This window comes from Xyrauchen texanus, chromosome 10 (genome assembly GCF_025860055.1).
Source record: "Xyrauchen texanus isolate HMW12.3.18 chromosome 10, RBS_HiC_50CHRs, whole genome shotgun sequence".
In the NCBI taxonomy this organism is placed as follows: Eukaryota; Metazoa; Chordata; class Actinopteri; order Cypriniformes; family Catostomidae; genus Xyrauchen; species Xyrauchen texanus.
This window is the reverse complement of record NC_068285.1, coordinates 21867314-21890190: the sequence shown is the minus strand read 5'-3', so window position 1 is coordinate 21890190 and position 22877 is coordinate 21867314. Positions and strand designations below refer to the sequence as shown.

The 22877-nt window shown below is 40.7% G+C and overlaps 1 pseudogene; it reads right to left on the bottom strand.

Annotated features, from left to right (window-relative positions):
• LOC127650869 (eukaryotic translation initiation factor 3 subunit H-B-like) overlaps positions 1–22626 on the bottom strand; it is an 88462-nt pseudogene extending 65836 nt beyond the window's left edge.
• Between the last annotated feature and the right edge of the window lie 251 nt (positions 22627–22877).

The window sequence follows — 22877 nt, the reverse complement described above, 5'->3', positions numbered from 1 at the left end:
ATAATTCCCAGCCTTACCCCTGAGCTACTATTTAGTCTTAGGCAATTGGATTGCTGGATCTGTATCTGATCTGATAAGCCAGGTGCATAAGGAGAGGTACAAGTAAATTATTTGATGCTGACCATCTAAAAAAAATAGATCACAGGAAATAAAGTCAGTGAGTAATACAATGAGAATAAACAAAAATGTGAGGCTCACAAATGCTAATGGACATATTTAAATGTGTCTTATGTTAAAACTTACAAATGGAGAAAATAAAATGCACACAAGCATAGTCATTTGGCCACTTAGACAAACATACCCTAACATCTGCCTCTAATATACAGTGACTGAGGAAGACCGACACAAACACACAAATGCTTTTCACTAACCCTGACCTGAATAAGTTTCGCCTCAGGGAGAGATGCAGCCCAGCTTGTGAGACAGGCTGGAAAGTTGGCCCTTCTAGGCACTCATTACTAACCTAGAACCATCCTCCAGGCCATTTGGCAACAACATGGGTGAGAAGGAGAGAAAGGAGCTAGAGTAGAGGAAACTTGCTGGAGGGTGGATGGGATGAGGGGAAAATAAAAATTAAATGGTTCGTTATGGTGGAGAGACAGTCTGTGGAGCAATGCATTTCAAAGCAAATATTTCTGAGCTTTCGCTGGGAGAACAAGGGTGGTGAACTGTGTGCCCAGGGGGGCAGTGAAGCGGCACATGCCTTATCTGATCTATCTGGAGATTAACTGCAGCTCTAATCCTCACCACAGGCCGCAGTGGAGATGCTAGGGTCAGCGCTCCTCCCTCAACAGGGCAAATGACCTCGCTCTGATGAACAAAAGTCATTAGAACGTACTTTAAACTTCACAACACTGCTTACTGTCCCTGTCAGCAACACTTAACCCCTCCTGCTCTGAAACAACAAGGAAAACAAATTGAACAGTGTATTTATGCAATATGCTTATTTGAGCATATGTGGTGTTTTCTTTTTTCAGCATTAAAACATTTAGTGAAGAGGTGCTGAAAAAACATAGACTATATTTTACTCACAATTATGGAAAAATATATGAGTGACTAATGAAACCCATCAAGAAAAGGTCCCGGGGCTCTATTTATGCAAGTGCGCAAAGTGCAGCGCTATGAGCAACCACCCTGTGCTACGTCATCCAAATTTTGTGACAGCACTAATTCTAAGCGCAATTTTTGTGCCAGCACAAACTGCAGGTGTGGGGGGAGGGGAGGGGTTGTACCTGTGCACATATTGTATGTTAATGAAGTGGCACAATTTGCTATTTTCTGAGAAATAGGTCATTGCGCTAATACATTTCAGAACCACGTCTGTATTCAGCACAAAAACTTAAAGTGTTAAGTTCCTAAATGTACAGTTTGGAGATTCCACCAGCAGGTGGTAATAAAGTTCAAACTGAAGTTTGTGTGACAATATAGTGGAACATCAAATAATGTCCCTTGCAAAAGGTTTTATTACACAAATATTGATGAGATTTGTGTTAATCTATAGGTCATGGTATATTCTTCAACTATTATTATTATGTTTATATATATACAATTGTATTTATGATATCAATGTTTTGGTATTTTTCTCACTGTTGTCGTAGAGAGATTTTTAAGTCACAGCAAAAGTTAGAAGAAGCTGGAGAGGGTAAAATGTTTGATTTATTTAAAAAATTTTGATCACTTCATTATTTTGATTATATCGCTGCAGCATTTTGACCAGCCTCTGGAGTCATAGCTTGGCGCCACTGACAGATGCCAGGCAGAGGTGTGCATACCTTTATAGACAATAATTGTTTAGAAATTTTTAATGGACCATGTCCTCCGCCAGACGTGTCCGGTTTGCGACACCCTTTAAATTACCCTGCTACTCACACTATACCAAAGTTTTATTGAGATATATGTATGAAGACAAAAGCTTTTGTATCTCCATGCTCATAATCAATCAAAAATGAAAATTCTCTCATCATTTAGTCACCCTTATGCCATCCCGGACGTGTATGACTTTCTTTCTTTAGCAGAACACAAATTAAGATTTTAGAAGAATATCTCAGCTCTTTTGGTCCATACAATGAAAGTGAGTGGGTGCCAACATTTTGAAGCTCCAAATCTGATAAATCAGCATTAAAAGTAGTCTAATCGATGTGACTCCAGTGGTTAAATCCATGTGTTCAGAAGAGGTATGATAGGTTGGGTGAGAAACAGCTCAATATTTAAGTAAATTTTTACTATAAATTCTTCTCCATGCTGTCAATATCCACTTTAACTTTCACTTTCTTTTTTTGGTTTTGGTGATTCACATTCTTCATGCATATCGCCATCTACTGGGAAGGGAGAAGAATTTCTAGACTTAAATATTGATCTGTTTCTCACCCACACACATAGCTCATCTGAAGATATGTCTTAAACCACTGGAGTCATATGGATTACTTTTATGCTGCATTTATGTGCTTTGTGGTGCATACAAATTTAGGCATCCATTCACTTGTATTGTATGGACCTACAGAGCAGAAATATTCTTCTAAAAATCATAATTTGTGTTCTGCTGAAGAAAGAAAGTCAAACACATCTGCTATGGCATGATAGTGAGTAAATAATAAGATAATTTTCATTTTTGAGTGAACTATTTCTTTAAGTAGCACATGGGGGGCCACATTGTACTCCTTTTAAGATACGAAGTTCCACATTGATTTAGTGTGGCATGGGGGGCGTGGTCGAGTGTTGGTCTGCGGGAGAGAGAGAGAACGGTAAGGCTTGTCACCTGGTTTGTAATTATCTCTAACACCTGGCACAGGTTATATTGTTATAGTGATACGGAGAGAGACGTTTAAAGGACGCCAAGTGTCGAGAGAGAGAGAGAGAGAGAGAGAGGTGTCCAGAAAGCACGACAGCCCGAGTGTGCTATTTGGACACTCACTCTCTCTCTCTCTCTCTCTCTCTCTCTCTCTCTCTCTCTCTCTCTCTCTCTAACAATATAACCTGTGTCAGGTGTTAGAGATAATTACAAACCAGGTGACAAGCCTTACCGTTCTCTCTCTCTCCCGCAGACCGACACACGACGGTCTGCGGGACACTTAGAAATAGTTGTGTTCTCATTTTAATGTATGATGCACAATTGTCTGAAGTTTGTGACTGGTGGAATGTTCTGCCTGAAGTATTGCTGTACAAAAGTTGATACTTTTCTATCAGGCATTAGAAAAAACATGATAAAGACTAAGCATAATTATAAAATATTTTGTAATCTCTACTTTCCTGGTAATTTATTATAAAAATTAACACACGCTCTACATCAGGGGTGATTATTATAAAAAAATTTAACTGTTTTATTCTATTACATAAATATTTTTAAAGCTACTCAAGTTATTCAGCCAAAGTTAGTGAGTGGTTTTCTTGTTTCCTTGCTGTTGTTGTTAGATTAATAGCCTTTTTATGACATTCACCACCTGTCAATCAAAAAGCTACAGACGTCAGGAAATATAATGTCAATCTTTTATATTTTATCTAGATCAACCAACCAGTGGTTGTCTTGCTATCATGATCGATGTAATGAACACCCCATGTCTAGATGTAGAACATAAGCTAAGGATAGAAATTATAGAAAATTACCCAAAAGTTTATCATCGATACTGATCTCTCTTTTTTTTATATTTCAGATAAACATCAAGATTGTTTTATCGCCCAAACCTATTGATAACATTGCCTTAATCTCTCCCATCAACCCAATAATCTCAGTGATAGATAGTTAAATTACAGGCTATATGTTAATGACACATAATCTAGAAAGCAAAAATATGAAATTTACCTTGATATGTTTCTTCAAATTAGAGGTATGATTAATGCTGATATCTGGATTAAGCAAGTTAAACTCACATGACACAATCATGCAATTGGCCTTTTTCACTGCAAAAATCCCTTTCAGGTGTTGAAATGTGCTTGATGCATCCTCCACAGTTGGCACCAGATCTACAGCTGCTGTTCAAGTGTGTGATTTGGGAGTCACGAGACCCTCTCTATCCAATCACGTTGATGGATAAAAATAAAATCAGGAAAAAAAGTAGCGAACACAGAAGGTGGGAAAATATTACAGTAAAAGTACAGTTACAGCACTTAAAATTTACTAAAGTAAAAGTATACAAATGTTAAACTTCTACATATGTGTCTGATGTCTCTGGCCATTCTGTTGTGTCTCAGCTATTTTCAGTCTCAATTTATGTGCCAAATTTTTTGGTAAACCTTCCATCCATTGTTTCCCATCATATCTTTTCTGTCATACAGGCTTTGCACTAATTATGACTGTGGCAGGGTGGAGGGCAGGGCCAGGTCGTGATTCCGCACACCCAGCCGCTCAGGCTAATCAAGCCTCAAAGAGGAATAAAGGCCAACTGGAAGCTGCAGTGTGACAGAGAGAGAGATTTACGGCCAGCTGTCCGACACCTGTGTGTGTTTGTCTTTTTGTTTCAGTTTTATATTAAACTATTATTTAGATGGTCAAGCCGGTTCTCACCTCCTCCTTTCCATTAATCCCTTTACAATGACCTTTGAATTTCTATGAATTTTTCAGTTGTTCATGATTACTGGATAAGGATTTTTAATATAATTCTCTAGTGACCACACTTTAAAAGAACATTTTCTAGTAGATGAAATACTAAATTACTTTGCATAGCGAGACAAAATTATCTTCACTATATAAATGTCTATAACTTTTAAAGGTTATATTAATTTCCATGACTTTTTCCATGCCCATAAAATCTACATTAATAAATTCCCTGATATATCCATGACCATGGGAAGTTGGATCCCTGTATCAATAAAAGTGGCACAAGTCCAAAAATAGAATAAAAGTAACCACTTTTTTTTGCATACTGTTGTTAATTTGACCAATCTCTTTCAAATATGGACAAAGAATATTTGAGGAATGCAAGTCATGCATTTAGAAATGTGACTGGTGTCTGGGTAGGTGGCTGATGACAAAGGTTAAGGGTTTGTTCTCCAAAAATTGAAAAATCTGTCATAATTTCCTCACCCTCGTGTTGTTTGAAACTCAGATGATGTTCTTTTTTCTGTGGATTACAAAAGATTTTTCACAGAACGCTAGACTCATTCACCATTCACTTTTATTGCATCTTTTTTTTTTTCATACAATGACAAAGAAAGGCTGTAATTATGCCTAAAATCTAAAAGTCTTATAGGTTTGCTTTGGAACAATATTCAAGTGGTTACATGATGACAGAATTTTCATTTTTGTGTGAACTACCCTTTAAAGATTTAGAATGCACTGGCATGTGGCTGTTTCTCATGGTTTTACACCAGCTGTGTCAAAGTGTTCTTAAGCTGATGAAAAAGGGAGTGTATGAGAAAGACCTAGACTTTCTTGATTCATAATTTACTGCATTTATAATAATCAATGGTAAAAGAGTGGTAGCACATACTGTATAGAACTCATGACAGATTGCCATCAGTAATCCATCATTCTCATGGTAACTCATTGCAGTCACTTTCAGCTCCTAGGCCACATAGCATGGTAATCTAACATATGATTCTTGAAAAGCAAAAATATAGAACATGAAAATCACACCATACAGCACATTAGAATGCTGGGTACGACTCTTGAGTGACGACATTCCTGAGCATTCATTTTTCTGCATCCACACCCTGCTAAGTGTAGCACACACCTCTCCTCCTTTTTCCTGACACAAACCTGAAATCAACTTACAAAATATATCTCCCCTGCCAGGGAGGTGAAGTCGTAATGTTCTGCTCATGCACAAAATACAAACTGTCTAAACGGATAATCCATTCTCAGGCTACATCAAAGTTAATCTACGAGATAATTTCCACAATTAATATTCAATATGTCTGCCAGGAAATATGGGATGTGGATTACCTCAGACAGCATAGAGCTGCCATCTTTAAGTTATACACAGTTTTATTTGTGTTTACCTGATTAAACTACCACTTACCCAGTTCACTGAGCTCATGAGTTTATTAGAACTGTTGAGAAGTCTCATACTGCCACCTTCTGGTAACAGAAAACACTGTCCTCTCATTCCTAACCTTCCTGTGTATGCTGTTCTGACTTTAAAGCTCTAATTTTGTCCAATCTTAATAGCTAATCACACATATAATTGCATACCCTACGATAATGAGGATTTTGATGACAGTCAACATCATGCCAGTGATTGATGTCAGTGAACATCAAAATGCATGAATAACTGCCCCAACTATAGTGTTAAATCTAGAGTTACATATTGTCGCTGACCGATGAAAAACATGCCATTTTTACTTTTCACCATAGATGGTAAAATGAGGATGTGCCGAATAACCTCTTCCTCGTGTTTGAATTGTGCATTGAAATGACCAGTAGAAAGACGCTTAATCGGGCTGTCTGTTTAACAAGTATCTTGTAAGATTGTTTATGAGAAAAAGAGTTCTCTTACGAGAGGTTCTCTCGTATTGCGTAAACTAGCTTACGCTACGGGAAAGATTCATCTTTTCTGAGATATTGAAGCCAAAAAATTATCCTTAATTTTGTATCCATTGTCAACGCAGTGCAGCAGCTGCATACCTTGAGCGGGCTAGCTAGCGAGCTCATTGGTTGCTCTGCGGCAACTGCTGCAGCCTATAGACGAACTTGAGTGATCTCGGCGTCCAATGACGAGGCCAGCGCCATCACTGTATCAAAGCCCGCCAGAATGGGCGTGGCTAGAGTGCATATAAGCGTAAGTTCAGTAGGCTGGAACCCTGATTTTCATCTATTCAGCGAAGCTCTTCGCATCTCTGAACTGCAGAAGCGGCGTCGCCGTTCGAGGGGCATCTAGCAAGCTTGGACAGCGTTCGAAGAAGCCGGCCATCTTCGCCACCTTCAGCCATCCTGCGAGCTACGCCATCCGGCGACGTATCCTTTTTAGAGCAAGCTAGCTCCTCAGCGAACTTCACAAAAAGAGCAACAAGCGTCTTTTTAAAGATGCCTCGCACCACCTGCGCCTCATGCCGCGCCCCTCTCAGCGCCGGAGACCGCCGCCTCATCTGTGCTCTCTGCCTGGGACTGGAACATGCAGAGCTGCGACGGCGGATGCGACCTCTGCGAGGAGCTTCCGATGTCGACCCTGCGGGCTCGACTCGAAGCACTCAAAACCGAAGCCGCGCGCCGCCGCCTTTCATTTCGCCGCGCAGAAAGAAGCACCGCTCCCAAAGGCTGCCGGAACCGGTGTTAGAAGCGACTACCTCGCCGGAGCCTCTCCCTCGAGCCTCGCTTTCACCCTCCCGCCCCGGGACCGCGCAGTTGCCGCAGAGCGGCCGCACTGTTGCCATCTCGGATGACGAGGCGGAGGATAAGGGCTGCTGTTCCATCATGGCTTCAGACAGTGAGGAGTGGTCAGGCTCCCAAGCCTCCTCCTCGGCCCAGGAATCCAGCAGGACCTGCGCCGGAGTCGAAGAAGAACTAACGCGCCTCCTCACACAGGCCATCATCCGCCTCGGGCTCGAGTGGTCACCGCCCTCTGAGCAGGCTCCCAACAGACTCGACGGCTGCTTTCTTCAGAGCCGTCGCCGCACGGCGCCCGCGGCCCGGGTCGCTCCACGCCGAGCTCTCTAAATCGTGGAACGCGCCTCTCTCGGCCAGGAACCGATCCCATGTCTCCACCTCTCTCGCTTTGGTGGACGGCGCCACCGAGAGGGGCTACTCTTCCATCCCCCCGGTCGAGGATTCGGTAGCAGCACACCTTTGCCCGCCCTCCGCGAGATGGCGGTCTAAGCCAGTGCTCCCGTCTAAGGCCTGCAGAACTACTTCCGCCTGTGTTGGCGCGCCTATGCGCCGCCCGGCAAAGCCGCATCTGCTCTGCATTCCATGGCCGCTTTACAGATCCTCCAAGCGGACCTTCTTCGAGAGTGGGATGAGAAAGGCAGGCACCCAGAGGCTGTTTCAGATTTAAGGAGCGTGACGGATCTCGCCCTTGCGCCACCAAAGCTGCAGCTCAAGCCCTAGGGAAGTGCATGGCGGCTGACTGTGACCGAGAGACACCTATGGCTAACGCTAGCTGACATGGGAGAAGCTGAATGCTCCACGTTCCTCAGCGCCGCTCTCTCCGTCCGGTCTCTTCGGTTCCGCGGTGAGTGGCATTGTTGACCGTTCTCGGAAGTCCAGAAAGCCACTCAAGCCATGAATCTCTTCCTGCCTCGTCACGCTTAGCTCCTCTGCAGGCCGCCCACGTGACCAGCCTCCTGCACAAGCCTCTTCACAGCGCCCAGCTCAGCAAAGCCAGACTTCTCAGCGTCGACAGGCGGCCGCCCTAGAAGCAGCTCAGACAGCCGCCGCGAGACCGCCGCCCCGCGGGCCTCGGCCTAAGATTGCGCTGAAGCCTGAGCAACCAAAGTCCTCCTAGCTTTGTTGAGGAAGCGACGGCTCAGTCCGCCGCGGCGGACCACCGTCAAAGCTCCGCCCCTGTCAGTCCCCTTCTCTCAGGCTACTGCAGTGGTGGATTCAGCAGCCAACAAGCCGGTGATACTGCCCGCTTGCCTGCACTCAAATGCCGTTTTCACGGCGACCCAAAGAAATCTTGTAAAAAGCAAACATGCCTTATGTGTAGAAAATGTGCCCACAATCCAGTGTTCACCCCTACACACAAGCATTACACTTCCTGTGTCCCTATCAGAGCCCACTCACATAAAGCGGGCACAGCCAGCTCGAGTGTTAGAGTCAATAAGCGCCCACCGAATCCGTCGTGGCGCCCTTCTCTGCCCGCTCTGTCACACGGCCAGCAAACACCTCTCTGTATGTAAGTCCCATGCCCGTGACTATGCTCGCACATCACTTAACAGATGTGACTCTTTCCCCATTCACCTCAATCGGAAGTCACTCACAGAACAGCCTGTCCCTGCTGTCTGCGAGCAGTCATGCATAAGCACAGTAAGCGGCTCACACATTCTGTTCAGCTCGCTGTGTGCGGCAATCAGGGCGACTTGGCCATTCACCCTCTAGCATTACGCTTCAAAGCGTGAAAGCTATCCCAGGGATATCCAAATGGGTGTTAAGCACAATAAAACAGGGCTATTTGCTACAGTTGGATCGCCGCCCTCCCGCTTCAGAGCTGGCTCGAAACTACTGTGAACACGGAATCAGCCTGCATGCTTCGTTCAGAAATAGCAAACCTTCTGTGCAAAAGGGCCATAGAGAGTGCCACGTTCTCTGAGCGAGTCGGGGTTTTACAGCCGTTATTTTCTTGTCCCCAAGAAAGATGGCGGCCTCAGACCAATATTAGATCTCAGGGTTTTGAACAAGGTGCTCGCAAAAGACCGTTCAAAATGCTTACAATCAGGAAACTCCTCGCGCATGATGCGCCAGGGGACTGGTTTATTTCTCTCGATATGAAAGATGCCTACTTTCAGATTCAGATAAATCCCGTCACAGGCCATTCTTGAGATTAGCCCGACGGCCAGGTTTATCAATACACCGTCCTTCCGTTCGGCCTGTCTTTAGCACCCCGTACTTTCACGAAGTGCATGGATGCGGCGCTCGCACCCCTGCAGAGTCAGGGCTTGCGAATTCGGAACTATTTGGACGATTGGCTGATTTTGGCACAGTCACATACAGAGCTTCTGTCTCACAGGACAGTTCTCCTCAGTCATCTGAACAGTTTGGGTCTTGCAGTCAATTGGACCAAGAGCTCACTACAGCCCAGTCAGGCAATTTCCTTCCGTGTTCAGCGACTAGCCGCGTCCTTTCAGATGAACAGCCTCACGCCTCTGAAAAAATTTCAGAGAATGCTAGGTTACATGGCCTCAGCCGCAGCAGTACTTCAGCTGGGTTTACTGTGCATCGCCCGCTTCAGCATTGGCTAAACACCCGCGCGTCTCGCCGGGCTTGGGCCACGGGCCGCCAGCCGATCAGAGTGACTCAGACCTGTATCTCAGCTCTGCAGCCCTGGGCAGTGGCCGAATGGTATCAGCGGGGAGTGACGATGGGAGCTGTATCTCGCCGAAAAGTCATCTCGACAGACGCGTCCAACACGGGTTGGGGCGCAGTCTGCGATGGCTCTCTGGTTTTTGGCCTATGGTCAGTTCAGGAAAAGCTCCTTCACATAAATTGTCTGGAAATGATAGCGGTCGAGTACGCGCTCGTGCGCTTCCTCCCGGTCATTCAGGGTCACCACGTCCTGGTCCGTTCGGACAACAGATCTGTGGTATCCTATCTAAACTGTCAGGGCGGTGTCAGATCCAGGAACCTCTTCCATCTGACAAAACGCATACTGAGTTGGTTCCAGTGCCACCTGTGCTCGCTGAGGGCGACGCACGTGCCAGGCCACCTGAACGACGGCCCAGACAGACTGTCCAGAGACAATATTCCCCCAGGGGAATGGTCCCTGCACGCTCAAACAGTCCAGAAGTTATGGCGCATATTCGGCAGAGCAGAGATAGACGGTGTGATATACCAGCTTTAATATACTGTAATAAGAATCGTTTTAGACCAATTTGTTTACTGTGCTGCCTGGCGTGATAATAAATAAAAAAGCCCTGTCACTGTCGCTTGTCGTGTGTCATGGCTGGTTAGGACAAAAACTCTGTTTAACATGGAAAAGATACCTTTTATCGTGCATCTCGTTAAGACACGGTGGTACAGTTAAAAGAGCCTGTCAGTCATCTCGAGAATGTGCATGAACATTAGCTATTGAATCTGGGATGTGAGGATTTTTAGGGTAATCAGGTAAAGAAGCACAATTTATAATAACAGCATTGTCAGATCTGACTGCTGATTTGAAATGTTCTTTGATCGTAATCTTGACCAACCATTTTTTAGATTCAAGTAGATAGGAGCTGTACTGGCATGACTAGAAATAGTCTCCAGGGAGTGTTCCAAAGATAGCCACCAGTGAACTGATTTGCTAGAAAGACTGACCATTTATAGGGAAGAGACAGGACTAAGGTGGACTCAAAGCTAACACACATAACTCCAATTTATTTTTTTTTTTAGGTCTCTAAAGGAGAGGCAGCAAGGGAAATTTTGCAAGTTGCTCCTAATTGTGGTCTCACAAGCAAATGACATTAAGACATGAATTTTCACTGTGCGTGTAGTGCAAGTGTCTAGGGCTTAAGGGTTCTGTAATTACTACTACAGATTAATTCATTTGCTAATAGAAAAAAGTCTCTGGTTTGAATCTCAGGGGAGGAAACAGCACAATGGCAGCACAGTGAATGTGATGAGAGAGAAAAAAGACGGAGAGCACTAAATACCCGGCATGCCAATGTGTCATGATGTATTCATGTGGGACAGAGGTAAACCTTCATTGTCAACCTAGAATAAGACTCAAAGTTGCAACTTGTAAAAGCAAAAAGAAAGCGCAAAACACACAATGACAGTTTAACGCACCAATAAACATCAGAGCCAATGGAAACATTTAAACATGGAAATGTAAACTTAATGAACCCAGATGTTAACATGCAAAGGCTTATTACGCATAATTCCAAAAAAAAAAACATTACTTCCTAACACATATTTCAAATAAATCACACACACAAAGCCACCCAGAAAGCTTAAGCTGTTGTGTAATGTGTTGATGGGACTGGAGATGGGGATTCCAGTACAGCAGTGATTCCCAATCAGGGCTAAGTGTACTAGAGAGGGTAATTGGATTTCCAATTTGATTTGTTAAACCTATAAACAAAAAATATGATTAAAAACAATGTCAGGACTGTCAATATATATGTCAATAGATTGAAATAATAATGACATACAATTATTTGTATTCATTTTTTTCTAAATATGTGTTGCAAACAAAAGGGATAGTTCACCCAAATATGAGTGTTGGAACAACACAAGGGAATAAATAAAGACAGAATTTCAGAGTAGACAGACAGATTAGACAATAACATCAATCAAATTTAAACCTAACAGGACCAAGAGGCAGAGAGTGAGAGCAATGATGCAGGCCAAGATTAGTGCAGATTCAGTAGAGGCAACAAACCATTTGAGATGGGCTTAGAAGAGTTAATCTGCATCAACAGCAGGGGCTGAAGTCTCTTCAGCTGAATCCATTGAAACAAACCCCAAAATTTGCATGCATCCAACATTTGGATTTTCCATTCACGTTTACACATTTCTAAACAATCATGCCTGTGAAATCTAATCCTGACTGTTTCCAAGCACGTATGGCAAAAACAACACCCTCAAGGGTTTTTCAAAACCCTTAACCCTAAATATTAATGTTCAGTGAGTAATTTGTTAGGGTTAAAGATACCTCCAACTGCGTTTTTTATGGGGATAAATGCAAAATTACTTTCCAACAAGGAGAAAAAAGTCTCTTAGCCATATCTAGGCACCAGTCCAGAATTATAGTAAAAATACCACATGGGGGTGTGCTCTTTTGTCGTGGGTCACTAAGCAACCACCTAGCAACCACTCAGAACACCTTCAGAACTGCATAGCAAAGCCATGGCAACCACCCAAAACATCCTACCATCATGGCAGCAAGTTTTTCATGTGCAAACACCATGACATTTTCTTCAGAAAACATAATCGTCTCATTTAAAAATGTTGCACCCACTAAAATTACTACTACACTTACAAAAAGTACCATTGTATGATTTTTGGAAATGTACTATGGTAATAACATTATATTCTTTGAAATGTTGACATGTAAAGGACATGGCATATACATTTGAAAATCATTCAGTTCCATGGGTTTTATGAATCTGATGCCATCTGATGCCATTACCATAAGATGTCACCATTAAGGTCTTTGCACACCAAATGCAATTTTCACCATGATTTCTCGCCACGATTAGCATTTAGATTTTTTTATTTGTGTTTTTGTTCGCCAAATATTAATAATATTAATACTACTGCTGTGACTTGCAGTGAACTCTGAATCAAAATGCCTTTGTTTACCAAAAATGTGTTGGTGTCTACAACTCATCATCACTGTTGCAGCTTGTAGAGAAATCCTTTTTCTTTGCTCAATCTGCTCCCTTGAGAATGCATTTGCTAGTCTTAGTTGTATTGCAAACTTGTCAAGCAGTTCTTCTTCTCATCCTTGATGGGAAAATGGCAGAACAACAGTTGTATTGAGCCACTTACCGTACTGGGGTAAAATTGCTTGTCGATTTGCTCCACCGATTGTAAAGGTGTGAATATGCAAACATGATAATTTGTATTGCTTTCTATGTGAAAGGGCCATTTGTCTGCAATTCACCTCTCATAATAGTGTCACCTTTGGTGTGCAAAGGCCTTTACAGTCCTATTTTGCATAGGCATACTATTGGCATTTCATTTAAAGTTGATTTTGGAGACACTTAGATGTTGCATTGGTTATATGACGTCTATACAAATCTTAAAACATATACTTTTTCTAAAACTACAAAAATAAAAACACTTTATGAGACGTGTAAAGCTGAATCTAACATTATTTTATGGTCTCTTTCAAACTCTGAAAATGGAAGGTCGCAGATAAAGCTTATCTTGGGCGCAACGCTCTGTGAATGTTTGTATTATGGAGTTCCATCCACCCAATGCAGTCTTTCCAAAGCAAACCTGCACTCTTCCATCAGATAAGACTTAATCGCACCACCTGAAAGACTTCTTCACTGTTTGAGTCGGTCAAAGTCTAGGTAAAAATAGAGCGAAGGGAAAAGAGTGACAAAAGTCACTTCAGGCCAGAGGAAACAAAAATTATAATGGGCCAAAATGAAAACAAGCATTTCTGTGCTTTTTTTGACCAATGAATTTCAATGACTTTTACATGATGTTTATAGTCATTTGTAATGATTAAGTAAGAATTATAAAAATCATTAAACTTTTTGGCCAATTAATTAAAAGGAATCGACCCTTTTTAATCTGTTTTACTCTGAATCAAATCAGCTAAATATTGCTCTTGGTTAGAGCAAATGTGCACACTGAAATAGCTGCTACAATGCCATTGAAGGTGTTTACATGCAGAGCGAAATTGGCTTTGGCATTGGTTTTGCTTAAGCTGCTTATGTCTTTTAAAATAAAATCTGTTTAAGGTTTTCACATGACTTTACATGTTGTCTGGTTATTTTTACTAAGCATAATCAGTATAATTGTGCATGTAAACACATTCATTGGCTCAATTAATGGCTTGAGTTTGGGACAGGACTGTCTTACCGGCAGATACAGGACAAAATAATTATAATAAACCATTATTTTTGTATTTTTGTTTGGTGGTGCTAGTGGCACAGAAAATACACACTTCCAAATCTGCACCACACTTGGCAGCTCACAAAAGTACACCCAAAATAAATTGTCCTTCCCTTGCTCCCTACATCCCATTACACTTTTGATTAAGCACCTCTGCCTCATTCTCCCTCCCATGACGCAGGCTCATCTCACTGCTACACCTGTGATATTGCAGGCTGTAAATTCCAAATATGAGTCCTCAGTAAATGTTTTTGTTAAATTACACATCATTTTACTTCGTCATTTACTAGCGAGACTATTGACAATGACGTTTTCTACCTTAGTGAACAGTGACAAGCTGGCAGGTAGTAAACAGAGGTTGGCAGCTCAGACCAGATAGTGTGAAAAAATACAAAAGACAACTTCTAGAGGAGTTTAATGTGTGACAAAGTACAAGGACAGGAGATAAATGTTTAATAAGTTAAGCCTGTTTGAGTTCATACGTATAAATGTACAAAATAGAAGAACGGAATAAAACAGAATCAAAATGCCATTTTTACAGCCAAGTTTCAATAATTGGTTTATGTAGACTAGGAAGTTTTGAGTTCTGAAAGTTGCAGTATTTTTGAAAATGTTTTAAAACTGTTATTTACATGATAGGATCCTTTTATCTGCAAAAGCGATATATTATAACACATTCAAATGCAAATTGTTTACGATGGTGCTTGCAACTTTGTTGTAATTTTACATATACTGGTTTGATAACACTTTACACACTACAATTGTATTAGTTAACATTAGTTAACAAAATTAGTTAACAATATTTTTTCACCACTTATTAATTTTATTTATGTTAATTTGGACATGTACTAATAATATTTTTTATTACAAGCCACCTAATTTTTTTAAATGAACATTAACCAAGATTTATAAACTATATTAACTACACTGTTCTTTGTCAAGTAATTATATAAAATGTACAGTATTTGCTAATGTTAACAGATGGAAAGAAATATGGTATGCAATAGTATAACGTTATCTGAGTTTATGGAGTTTATGGAAACACACACACAAAATATTAAGTAAATGGCTGTATGACACATTCTTAATAAATGGTTCTTGCCCATTTGCAGTTAGATAAAAATTGCCCATATATAAACTCTGTGGTTAATGAGAAAACTATTCAGTGACAGACTAGTGGTTAACAATCAAGGGTGGTAACTAGGGATGGACTGGCCACCAATCTAGATCAGCAGACCTTCATCTTAAATCTGTACTCAGTGATCGGTCGACGTGCCTAGATTCAAGGCTAATTTTTTAAATATATATTAGCATGCACAAAATCGCACATACACTGCTACCCTAATGAATGAACACTTGCTCGGCCCTCGAAGCATGACTTTACAGCCACTCTAAGCATTCTCAAGTTTATACTTTCAGATATGCTGTAATTCAGATGAATATGCCGGTTTGATTTAAAAAATGTGTATGAATTACATTTGATTTAAAAAATGTGTATGAATTACATGTGTATGAACCTTAAAGGAATAGTTCAGCCAAAAATTTAAATGCTCTCATCATTTACTCACCTTTATGCCCTCCCAGTGATTTGATATGTATGGAGAAACAGGTCAACATTATAGTCCATTTTTATCTATAAATTCTCATCCCTGCTCAGTCAGTCTCCAGTCTAATTTTCACTTTCACATTCTTCTTCTTCTACTTGGCAGGGAGAAGCATTTCTAGACTTAAATATTTATCTTTTTCTCACCCACACCTATTATATCACTTCAGAAGATATAGATTTAACCAATGGAGTCCTATGGATTACTTTTATGCTGCTCTTATGTGATCTTTGGAGTGTCAAAATTTTGGCACCCATTCAATTGTATTGTATGGACCTACAGAGCTGAAATATTTTTCTAAAAATCTTAATTTGTGTTCTGCAGAAGAAAGAATGTCAAACACATCTGGGATGGCATGAGGGTGAGTAAATGATGAGAGAATTTACATTTTTTGGTGAACTATTCCTTTTATGTGGCCATTTTGAGACATTACGGTAGTAGTTCTGACTCGCTGTACAGTTAGTCATGGAGGGGACAAAAATACATGAACATGCAAACACAAATCTGAGTATACTGATTTGTGACAGATGGTGTATGGAGCGATAGAGACAGTTTGAGCGATTATGCATGCTCTTAGTTTCACTCCCTCCAACATTCGCACACTTGTTGTCAAACAAGCGCACTCTCAATCTCTCATTAGTCACTCATCCCAGCTCTAATTTGTGAGAACCCTGATTTAAATCAGATTTATTTATGATTTTCGCAATACCACTAATAACAACAACATCAGTTTTTCCTTCAAAAATGGCACTACGTCTTCACGCTGTTGCTGAATAATTTGAGATTTGCATTACTACAAATCACCAAAGATGGTAAATAAATCATAGATACTAAGGATTTCTCCCTGGAGCAGTTTTAGAGCTTGTAATGGATATTTCTTTGTTATTTTGAACACATCTCTGCTGTGTGTGTAATGCCCTTATAGTGTTCACTGGTTGCCTGGTATGTCACAATGACATTTGATAGTTACTCTAGAACCATTTATAACTGTTTTCAATTCAAATAAATGTTAGCATTTCACAGTGAATGTAAATGTAACTTTACAGTGTGGGGCATTATCATATCACTGCAGCATATAACATGTAAAAGTGTGGCAAAGTTCACTTTTAAAAGAAATATCGGTGATTGGATTAGCATCGGCCGTTCACAGTGTTAAAATATTGGTGATAAAATGTTCTGATAGGTGCACCACTAGTAGTACCACAAAGGTCCTGGGTTCAAAACCTTGAGGGGATGCTCCTTTAACTGAAGAGTTGCTGTGGTCTTCTATCACCATTATGTGTCCGGGCAAGACACTTACACAAGAGCTACTCAAGGGGTAACAAACAAACCTGGTTAAATAACACAGTGACTCTGCAGATGTGTGAAGATACCAAGCATGGGGACATAACAAAAGTGAGGCAAAGACACGCATGTCTAAAACAGTGTCAGAAACAGATTGTTTCTTACTAGTCAAGGAAACTTAAATTCTCAGGTTTGAAGGAGTGTATTCCCCTTCCTTCCAACATTATGTTTGTCCCAAGTACACCTGCTGTAGTACACTCTCTATATCTATCTATCAATTCTCTCTCGGTGTACATGTGTATTTGTTTGCATACTTAAAGCGATGAGAAAGACGAAAAAATAAAAGATGAGAAAAAGGTCCAGAGAGAGAAATATGCTTTTATCAACAAATAGCTGCTTATAAAATAAAAATGGTTGAAAGATTATAAGCACAATTTATGGAAGAATAATGTAAATTGCATTTGCAATAATATGATCACTATCTAACAGTGTGAAGATGTTTATAGTATTCACAGAAATCAAAAGCATGGCTACTTGTAGTAAACTGTTCAACTGGGAGAATTTGAACATCCATGGCAGACATGTTACAGAGGAAACAAAACTTAGGTTTGCCAAAATGCACTTGCTAAAATACAAAGACACAGATAATGGAGTAGAACCAGAGTGAACATTTGCAAGGTGGAGGACTTTGATTCAATTGGATAAAATTTTTGCCGTGTTACTTCTCGAAAAATAAGCTACACTCTGATATTGCCACAGACGTTAGCTCATTACTGATGAGCTTCAGATAAATGTGTAAGATACTTGGAAAATGAAACGTTATGCTTACTAGTTACCATGTACTTGATCCCCCGCACACCAGCTGCCATTAAACCCGGCAATGTTATCAGATGAGCCGATTCCTCTGCAACGCTTTCTGTCCAGTGTTTCTTATAGAGGTCTTGTTTATTACCACTTTAAACGTTTATCACCTATTATTTAGTATGGTCTATTTGTTCATAGGGAATCAGAGAGTGTGAAAGGGCATGATGAGAATGAGGGGTGTTGGCAAAGGCTGTTTGAAAACATACTTTATTTTTGTTAATCCGTTTGGTGCCATTTGTATTGCAGAAATTACACACTTCACCTTTAAAGCTGAAGTGTATAATTCCTCTGTCACTAGTATTAACAAGAAGAATTGCAAAACAAATTATGATAAACGTCAAAGAATTTACACACTTCACATTAATAAACAATCCTAAGTTTCAAGTAACTAAATCACTTAATTTTCCCTAAAGCTGCTTATTACAGTTATTTAAATATATCTTAAGGGAGCCCAAAACTGCAAAGATTGACTGCCAAACAATTCAGAGAGAGATTTATGAGAAAGTCAGTTGGGCGACACTGATTTTGAAAGCATTACCTGAGGTAGTGATAAAATGACTAATTTTACTAAGAAGTCAAATTTAAAGGCCACAGATCTTACAATAATAATTGGGAATATGAAGAACAGATTATATTTTCAAAGAAAATCAGTCCCTCACCTTCATCAAAGTCAACATCATCCTAGGTGTGTTGAGGGAAAAGGAAGCAGTTGGTGATCTCCAGCCTGTCCTCCACCACCAGTCCTAGCAGCACCCCCTGCACCACCTCACTTCCCTGACCTCCCTCCTGGTAATGCTTGAAGATCTTCAGCACCACCTGAAACACACACATTACACACACTTATATACTTACACATCATGCGCAGATGGATGTATCTTGAGTTTGGTGTCTACAGGTTAGCGATAGGTCAGGATGGGTCGACTACTAGTCAATTAGGCCTATTCTTCCAAAAACTGACTCGTCAATTATTGAGGTCAACCAGAGAGTTGAGAGTTCTTCTATATTTTAACTTTAGTTTGGGGAAGGGGATGAATTTATACACGCAATTTCTCAGACATTGTTTTTAACATGCTGTGCTTTAGCATGATAACAGTAACATTTAGACTGCAAGCATGCTAAAACCCTTTTCAAGAAGTTCAATCTCTAAGTTCATTCAAAGCAACACAGTTACAGCAATCAAAGCACAGCTTTTGTAACAAATTCACCACTTTCAACATAAAAATTGAGACAACTGCTTTAAGACTCCAAATATTTTTTACATTTTTGGACTTTTGCTTCACAGTTTTTTTTAAGCATGTTACAGTGTTTTCTGTGTGTTTTCCTGCTGTTTTATAATGCTAGAACATATCTTGATTACAGGGTTTTCTTAAGAGCGATTAGTCATTTGCCAATCCACTAACTAGTCAATTTTGAAAATATGTACTGTAATTAATTTTCACATCCTAATAAAAGTGAAGGGATTCTTGGAACAATGATGAAAGGAAGTTGGTAGCAGGTGGACCAGCAAAAATAAAAAAGGAGCTTCAACTTTAATCCCTAAATGTTAATACAGATAATAACTATTTGAAATAAGAAATGTCCCCTATAGAAAACAGGACAGACAGAGAATGGGAAAATCAGAAAACGCACAGGAGTAGGGCAGTGGTAATAACATAGGATGAAATGCCACATTTGAAGAGTAAAGAATCTCACACAGCAGCAATAAGCTCAATGGTAGAGCAGAGCTCCACATTTTTATAGAAAAAACTAATTCATCTTCAGCCGAGCAGAGCATGGGCTCGAATCTGCCGACAAAGCAGTATCGATCCTTGAGTGCAGGAGGCCGGCAACTAACACAAAAATAGATTTTCAAATGTGACTACCAACAGGCACAGCCTTATTTAAATCCTAACAACAACATAAATTCAGATGAAAAACACACAAAGCAGAAAAGATGGGAGATATGCTTTTCATTGGGCCAGTACTGAAAGACTTAGGGCGCTCAGCGCCATTTGCTCAACACAGAATGCACTTCGTTATATGCTGTTTTGGGAACCTACGAAATAAGCAATAGGCCTGATGTTATGGAGTTCAAACACTGATTTAGTGAAACTGCAAACCTTATAACCTACAGAAATGCTAAGTGTAAATAAAGTTAAGAATGAGGAAATCCAAAGGGAGTGTGTAGAGACTGTGAGAATTAGCAAATATTCCTTTTGGAATCTTAAGCACCACATTGCCAGAGAGCATGAGGATGTGCTATGCGATCATGGTAGTGCAACAAAACGTAAGCTAGAAGGCTACACTACCAGATTACCTGCCTTACCAAGCGGTTACCTGTTGTTATCTCGTTCTGCTTCATATTATGATCTTCTGCCCGTTTATTGGAATTACGATCTTGGATTATTACCCCTTTTGTATTGTTTGCCGTATTGGATTGATTACCTGTTGCCAACCTCTGCCTGTATTACCTTCTACGTTTGTGATTGCTGATTTGGATGAGTTCATTAAACTCTTCTGCAAAATGGATTCTAACCCAACCTTTCAGATTGCGTACCTCTGGATCTGAAAAGCATGAATTTGCGCGTGTGAGTTTCTGCGCCACTGCACATATGTTTTATCACTTGTGGATGTTCATACTATGTCACCTTTGATGACTTGTTTAAAGTAAGTAAAGGTAATTTAGAACTGAATTTATTTTTTAAATGACATATGTGCTAACAGAGAAATATTTGACTGATTACAAATGATAAAGAAGGTCTGGTAGACTCGATTATTTAACAGCTGTTGTAAACCATAACAAAATAAATAGCAAGATTTTATATAATAAAACACAACAAAATAGTCTCATAATTTCTGAAGTGTACGTTACTAAGCATTTGATAATTTAATAAATATCAGCCTATAGCCTATTTCAGCCAGAGGGGCACCTAAGCCCATGTGGGCAATGGGGCAGTTGCTCAGGCCAATGTAGCTACCCCACTGCGTACGTGCCCGGAAACAAGTATTCTTCATGTCGAAGCGGGATTTGAGTCAACTTTTTTTTACTGGTGAGAACACTGGGGCAGAGCGTTCCTTGGGCTGTGAGCGGTTGAGCAAAGCACACGTGCATGAAGTGGGTGTTTGAGCGGATAGTCTCACCTCTCCGCTTCGCTTACATGCTCTGCTCCGATTGTTGAATTATTGAAAATGTATTTACATCTCGAGTTATTAAGGCTGAATCACCACACTACCAACCCAGTGTTTTTTTTTTAATCAGTGGTCTGACTGTCATCATTGTCTAAAGTTTATAACTCACAGGGATGCAAACTCATGAGGGTTTTTAGCACTGTAAGAACAAAGCAGGTCTATAATTTCCACTTCATCCAAAAAGACAACAATAATACTTGAATAATAATGATGAGTATCAATAACGTCAGGGTTACTGTTGTAACCTCCATTCCCTGATGGTGTTGATACCTCTGGATTTGAAAAAAGGCCAATGAGAAATTGGGAGGCAGAATTTGCACTTTGCAAAAGGAGTGGGCATTGCCGACATGGTTTCGAGATAAGAAATAAAATTCTTCCGTCCAGCTGTTGTTAAATTTACATGTATATTTTGTTTTTTTCACCGGAGCACCACCTAAGTCTTCTCTTCCTATAGGGGCTGGACTGGGAAGAGAAATCGGCTCGGAATTTTACATAGCAACTGGCCCAAAAGTTGAGCGGGGGGAGTGTTCGCTGTCCTTTTCTGCATATCGTGGTGCCATTTTGTGGTCCGTTTTGCATAACGCGGGGGCTCATTTTAGCTTATTGAGGCACATTCGGCCCATTTTGCGGCCGACCCACCGGCCTGCTCGGTTCTCCCGATGGCTAGTCCGCCTCTGATCGGCCCCAAATTGCGTCGGCCCATCAGGAAAATGCCTGGTATGCCAAATTACTTCCCTCGTCTAATACCTGCGCATATATCAACACAACAACTGGTTTGTAGGTTGCCAGGTTGAGGTCACAAATAGGTTGATTTGTGTGATGTGTGAGTATGATGCATTTTATACAAGATCTGGCAACTGGACAACCTTGGAATAATATATTGATGTGGTTATTCATATAATGAGGTTTGGGCCATACAAATTACGGGAGTGTCCCGGGAGAAATAACACAACAGGAGGGGGTCGGGAGATGGGTGTGAAATACCAGAGACTCCCAGGAAAAACGGGAATTTTGCATCTCTTTATCCTCAATGTGCTCACAGTGCAGCGAGTCAGAATTACTAGCATAATGAAATTTGTGAATACCTTGAATTGCCAACATTTCACCCTCCTTAGGCCACACTGTCATACATCAAGGGCTGAGAAAGTGCTTAATCATTAGAGTAGCAGTGTATGTGTGATTCCCTGCGTGCTGCAAAAAAGATCGGCCCTCATTTTAAGCTCGATCGCCGATCACAGACTTAAGATGAAGATTGGCCTATTTAGATTGGTGGCCGATCAATCGATGCACCCCTAAACGAAAGGGTCTAAAATTATTCTTATTTCAGTATATTAAAGTCAGCATCTCACGAGCCAGTTCAGAACAACTTGATTTTGTCAGAGGGTGTCACACAACCACCAAATTTTGTGCTTAAGGTCTCGTTCTCATCAGCCGGCGCTCTGTCACACACAGTTTCAGAATGGCAGTGGGGAAACATACCTGCCCCTCCTGACTTTCTCGCCACTTCCCTGTCACACTGAGATCGGTGTAATAACAACAGGAGTACCGTAACAGGAGTACCATATCAAATGGGTTTTGAATGATGTTACAAGAAAAAAATATTTCCTATTGTTTGGTCACTTCAGCATTTGAATTACCATTTTTCTCAGTTTTCTGAATGTACACAAGAAAACGTGATGAAGTTGATAAATCCATCCAAATTATATTACTATACAAATTATTATATTACATCATCAAATTATATTATTTTGCCAGTGAAACTGATGGTTCTCCAGAGTTCCAATTTTACTTTTAGAATTTGTATAAATGTTAGA